Genomic DNA, 5,749 nt, shown 5'->3' on the forward strand with positions numbered 1-5,749 from the left:
GCTGGGAGCCCCAGGCTTTTGTTCCTCCTAATCTTGAGGTCCGCTTTTGCTCTGTTTGCCCAGACAACAGTGTGTGGAGCGAGGAGAGGGAGAGTGTGAAGGGCAGAGCTGAGGAAACTGAAGAGAAGCCATATCTGGAGGTGTAGGCTGATGCTTAACACTTAAGCTCGAAGCCCTGGGTTGGAGCTGCACCCTAAACAACAAAAAAGCGGGCCTCCTGATCATTATGCCGGAAACCTGGTTGCTTGACGCTGGCCACACAGTGCCCTGTTTTAGTTTTCTTACCTAGTCAGGTTAGCTTAGAACTCACTCTAGAGCCCAGAATTTGGTACAGTTCTGCCTCCCGCCTGGCACCAGGCCCCAGGCCCACCTTCAGTACTTGCTTTTTTTTTTTTTTCTTTTTTTCTGAGCTGGGGACCCAGGGCCTTGCACTTGCTAGCAAGTGCTCTACCACTGAGCTAAATCCCCAACCCCGACCTTCTGTTTAAAAGCAAGTCCTGGGGTTGGGGATTTAGCTCAGTGGTAGAGCACTTGCTAGCAAGTGCAAGGCCCTGGGTTTGGTCCCCAGCTCCCAGGGGGGGGGGGGGACTTTAAACAGAAGGTCACTCCCAATTGGTGAGGGCTGAGTGGTTTGGGGTAAGCAGAAGTTGTCTTCGAGCTCTAGTCCCCACAGAAGAGGAAAAAGTGTGGAGGTAATATGGTGGCAGAGGCTGGGCCACCATGGACGTCTACTGCTTGTTGCCCAAGTGCATACTTCCTGTAAATGGCTCCCCAGGGTTTCACTAGGCATCCTCGTCTTGTCCCCAGACTGTCTTCTTACCCTGCTACCCGAGCTGGAATCTGTTTCCTACAGGCAAGACCCCTGCATGCTATATAAGCACAGCTCCCCAGAACCGGGACTTCTGCTAGCCCCAAGCTCAACAGCGGCTGCTGTCCACCACAGAGGCATGTCCAGGTAGCTGCTCTGCTACTCAGTTCGGTTAGAGAGGGCCAACTAACAGGGATTCAGTTTGTGAGAATTCGTTTTCTCACGTATTATCAATGGGATGAGGGGTTGGGATTGGGGTAGTTAGAGGTGGGATATGAGTTTGTCCAGTTGGGGGTCCCAGATTCTTCTGTTCTTTCCCCTGCAACACCTGTGGGTGCTGATTTTCCTCCTTCCCTGGTCTCAAAGTGGCTGCTGGGACTCCAGATACTACACGCCTCTCCATAGTCACAGCATGGAGGACTTCCTGTCTCTCAGCACCCTGTGCTACCTGAGGCTCTCCCTCAGCACACACTGCTCCCAACCTTGAAAAGGCAGGAGAGGGGGCTGGAGGGATGGCTCAGTGGTTAGGGGGAAAGACAGAGAGGAAGCCAAAGGCTGCGCTGGGGAGCTTCGCGGAGGCTTTCAGTCTAACCAGAGCTTACTGGACGCTCCCATAATACAGCAGCGAAGGGAAAACAGGTCAAGCCTGCTCTAGCAGTGGGCAGAACCACCTCCCAAGTCTGCCTGCCTTCCTCCCCCTCAAGAAAGAATTCTAAAACCTTCAGGTAGAAACAGAAGGGTTAAGAATTCAAGGTTACTCTCAGCAGCTAGATTTGAGGCAGCCTGGTCTACAGGACACCTTCTCTCAAGATACCATTATCGTAAAATTAACTAGAAGAAAATAAATGTCTAATCAAAGCAAACAAAGATTTTAAAAATTGCTAAAACATTGTCTTTCTCTCTGCTTTTGTTGTTGTTTGCTTGTTTTGTTTTGTTGAGAGAGGGGGTTTTTCTGTGTAGCCTGGCTGTTCTGGAACTCACTCTGTAGACCAGACCAGGCTGGCCTTGAACTGCCTGCGCCTGCCTCCTGAGTGCTGGAATTAAAGGTGTTCACTACCACTGCCTGGTTTTAAAGCATTTTTTTCTTTTCTTTTTCTAGGTTTAAAACATTTTTAATGTAGAATTCCAACTAGAAAAAAAATATTCTGGACTGGAGAGATGGCTCGGTGGTTAAGAGCACAGTCTTCCAGAGATCCTGAGTTCAAATCCCAGCAACCACATGGTGGCTCACAACCATCTGTAATGAGATCTGATGCCTTCTGATGTGTCTGAAGACAGTTACAGTGTACTTACATGTAATAAATAAATAAATCTTTAAAAAAATAATAAAAAGATATTCCATATCACCAATCATAAGGAAAATGTAGATGATGGTCTCATTGAGATGTCACCCATATCTGGGGCCGGTAATATGACTCACGGTAAGGGGGGATGGGGCCACACGAACTTTCAGACATTGCTGGTGTGTCATTCCCAGTGTGAGATCATTTGGCAATCAGTACAGAGTTAAATATCCACTTATATATGATCCAGCAATTCCACTCAGTTTATCTAAGATAACAGGCACCCGGATAGCGATCCCAGCACTGGGGACAGTCAGCTTCATATGTAAAGCCAAACCTGGAAATGGCCAACAGTCCATCAGTGAACAGTGATTGGACCGGACATCACCTGTTATGTACATAGTCACGACCAACTCGCTTTTTAACCATGACTGTCCTGAAACTCTCCGTGTAGACCAGGCTGTCCTAGAAAACTCACAAAGACCCACCTGTGAACAGCACCTGCATCTGCCTCCCAGGTGTGAATTAAAGGTGTGTGTCACCACAACCTGCAACTGGCTTATTCTTTTTGGGGTTGGGGGATATTTGAGACAAGGGTCTTCTCAAACTCACTAGGTAGCCAAAGGTGACCTTGAGCTCCTGATCCTCCAACCTCCACATCCTGATTCCTGGGATGATCACGGGTTTGTGGCTCTATTTCTGATCTCCTGTATCTTCTTTGGTGAGGGGTTCATTTAGGTCATTTACCTGCTGTTTACCATGAAGGGAATTGCTTGGGTAAGTTAGCATTCAATACATCGGGAATCACGGATCTGTAGCAGAGACAGAGAAGCGCAGAGACGTTCTGACTTGTAGGATGCGGCTTTCTTAGTGACCTCATACCTTGTATCTAATTTCTTTTTGAGCCTGCTCAAAGTCTAGGACTGGTCTCATGGCTAGGTTGGGTTGAGACAGTCTCCTGCCCTGGGGTGGGACCCTGTTGTCAATTTTAAAACTGAAGCACTATCGTGAAATTAGGGGCCAGGGATTTGCACCATCTTATCAGGGTTTACAGACATGAGCAGAGCTTGGATGGTCTGCTACAACCCCTCCCTCCCGGCTCCAGCTCCATGACTCATGCCTACCCTCGGCCCCACAGGAGCAGGGCCTAAGGCTTCTGTTAAAGGGAACAGCATTCAGGTTTGCACTTGAACTCAACATGATTCATTATCTGAGAGGTTAGGACAGCAAGTCTTAAGCTACATGTATTCTACTATAAATTTTTCAAAACCTACCAATATTGAATGCTCCCAAGAACACGGGACAATGGAGATTTTCATTCGTTGGCAGTAAGACTGTGAAACAGTCCACCCAGCTGTTCTGGAAAACAACTTGGCAATTTGTGGCAAAGGACAAAAGACATCCGGCCACACGACTCAGAAACCCCTTAGGTGTCTTACCCAAATGATTGGAAAACAGGTCTATACAAAACCTCAGTAATGTGTATTCGTAATGACCAGAGAATGGAGGGAGTTCTCCTCCGTCAGTAGGGGAACACACCCAGGTTTTTCCGGTCCAGGGACTGTGATAACCAGGAACCAAGGTTGGCTTGGAGCCTGGGGAGTTTTAGATGTATACTTCCCAGGGCAATAAGCCAGTTGCAAAGGCCGCCCACCGTTTTTAGGGCATTCTAGCAAAGGTGAGTCTAATCAGTAGTCACCACCAAGGACTGGAGACGGGGATGGACTGAAACGGTGAACAGTGAGTGACAGTGTCGCTAGGGCGTGGAAGTGATCTGGGTACTGATGTCATGATGAGTGTCTCACACGCCACATTCATCAAGCTCTGCCAAGGGGCCTGGCCATGTGGGCTAGTGGCTTGTGTAGCACGGGGCTAGGCCTTGGGTTGGTATGGTGCCGTCGCTGTACCAAACAAAAAACAAAACAAAGAAACGCTCCCAGGAAGAGAGAGTCACAACTAAGTATGGGGGCACACACCTGTAATCTCAGCACTTGGGCAGAAACAGACCATCACATGGTTAAGACCGGTCTGGGCTACGTAGCAAAACCCTATCTCAGGGGCTGGGGATTTAGCTCAGTGGTAGAGCGCTTACCTAGGAAGCGCAAGGCCCTGGGTTCGGTCCCCAGCTCCGAAAAAAAAGAACCAAAAAAAAAAAAAAAAACCCTATCTCAAACACATGCGATGCACGCACGCGCGCGCGCGCGCGCGCGCGCGCGCGCGCACACACACACACACACACACACACACACACAGACACACACACACATGCACACACACACATGCACACACATGCACACAGAGAGAGAGAGACAGAGACAGAGACAGAGAGACAGAGAGACAGAGAGCATTCATTTTTAGAAGAGGCGGGATCCCAGGATGGAATTCAGACAGTAACAGGAGAATCTGGCTGTAACAGGAAATGCGCTCAGCTCCTAGCTGAAAGGGAGGGCTGACCTCACTGAACGGGAAGTAACCTCAGAAGCTGAAAATTACTGGAATGCGTAACAGCAAAGGAAACTGCAGAGACTGTAGCAGTAAAATTATCCACAAGTTTGGCCCATACTGTGTCCACTACACCTTCATCCGGAACTTCGAGGCAGAGCCAGGGATAGTAACAAGAGGGCAGAGAAGGCTTGCTTAGTAGATGCTGCAGGGCTACACACAGGGGAACAGTGGTATGTGTGCAGAACACAGGGTAAACACACACACGGCTACTCTGAGCCAGATCTCCTGCTTCTGTCAGCTGGGAGAGACCAGCACCCATCCAGGACACTCAAGACCTTTGGAGGAGACTTCTCGGGACCATGGTGTCCAAGCACCAGGGAATCCTCATCGCCCTTCCACGCCCTGGGGGCCCCAGAACCCTCCACACCACTCATCCATCCTCCATGGGACATAGATGGCTCTGACCTCTCTTTGAGTTGGTTCTGCTGCCTGAGTTCTGAAGGGCTCCCTGGGCTGGGTTTCTGGGTTCTATTAGAGCAATGTCAGGTATTTCCTGGGAGGCATGGAGAGAATCCATCAGTCAGGGTTTGCTGCACGCCTTCCAGTGCAGCTACTTCTGGAATCATGGAATGCAGAAGAAGTGAGTGTGAGGCCTTGGCCCATTAGAGCGTGGGAGCTAGGAGGGAGCACCCAGGAAGGAGCACCCAGAGGGAGCACCACTACCCATCTACTGAGCAACGGCTAAACACTGTGGAAGAGCTTTATGCTTTAGTAATAATAGAATGTTAGCTCTAGGGCTGGAGAGTTAGTTCAGTTAAGAGTGCTTCTTGGGGGGGGGGGGATTTAGCTCAGTGGTAGAGTGCTTGCCTAGCAAGCGCAAGGCCCTGGGTTCGGTTCCCAGCTCCGAAAAAAAGAAAAAAAAAAAAAAAGACTCCCATAAGTCCAAGGAACCTGATGCCCTCTTCTGACCTCTGTAGATACCTGTACACACACATGTGCATATGTAAAGGAAAACACACACATAATTTAAAAACATCTATTTACTTGATTATTTTATGTGCATGTGCTTGAATGTGTGTGTGTGCACCACATGGGTGCAGGAGCCTGGGAAAGGCAGAAGAGGGCGTCAGGTCCCTTGGAATTGAGCTATCAGTTGTGAGCTGCCAGGTGGAAAAGTTAGGCCTTGCAAAACTTAGGCCTTGCAGAACTTAGG

General features: G+C 49.2%; 1 long non-coding RNA gene across 1 annotated transcript; it reads left to right on the forward strand.

Annotated features, from left to right (window-relative positions):
* The first annotated feature begins 726 nt into the window (after positions 1–726).
* LOC102546528 (uncharacterized) lies at positions 727–2,158 on the forward strand. The gene is made up of 2 exons (XR_015632342.1): positions 727–955; positions 1,908–2,158. It is a non-coding gene; the product is annotated as an uncharacterized LOC102546528 (long non-coding RNA).
* The last annotated feature ends 3,591 nt before the right edge of the window (positions 2,159–5,749 follow it).

This window comes from Rattus norvegicus, chromosome 10 (assembly GCF_021556685.1).
Source record: "Rattus norvegicus strain SHRSP/BbbUtx chromosome 10, alternate assembly SHRSP_T2T, whole genome shotgun sequence".
Lineage (NCBI taxonomy): Eukaryota > Metazoa > Chordata > Mammalia > Rodentia > Muridae > Rattus > Rattus norvegicus.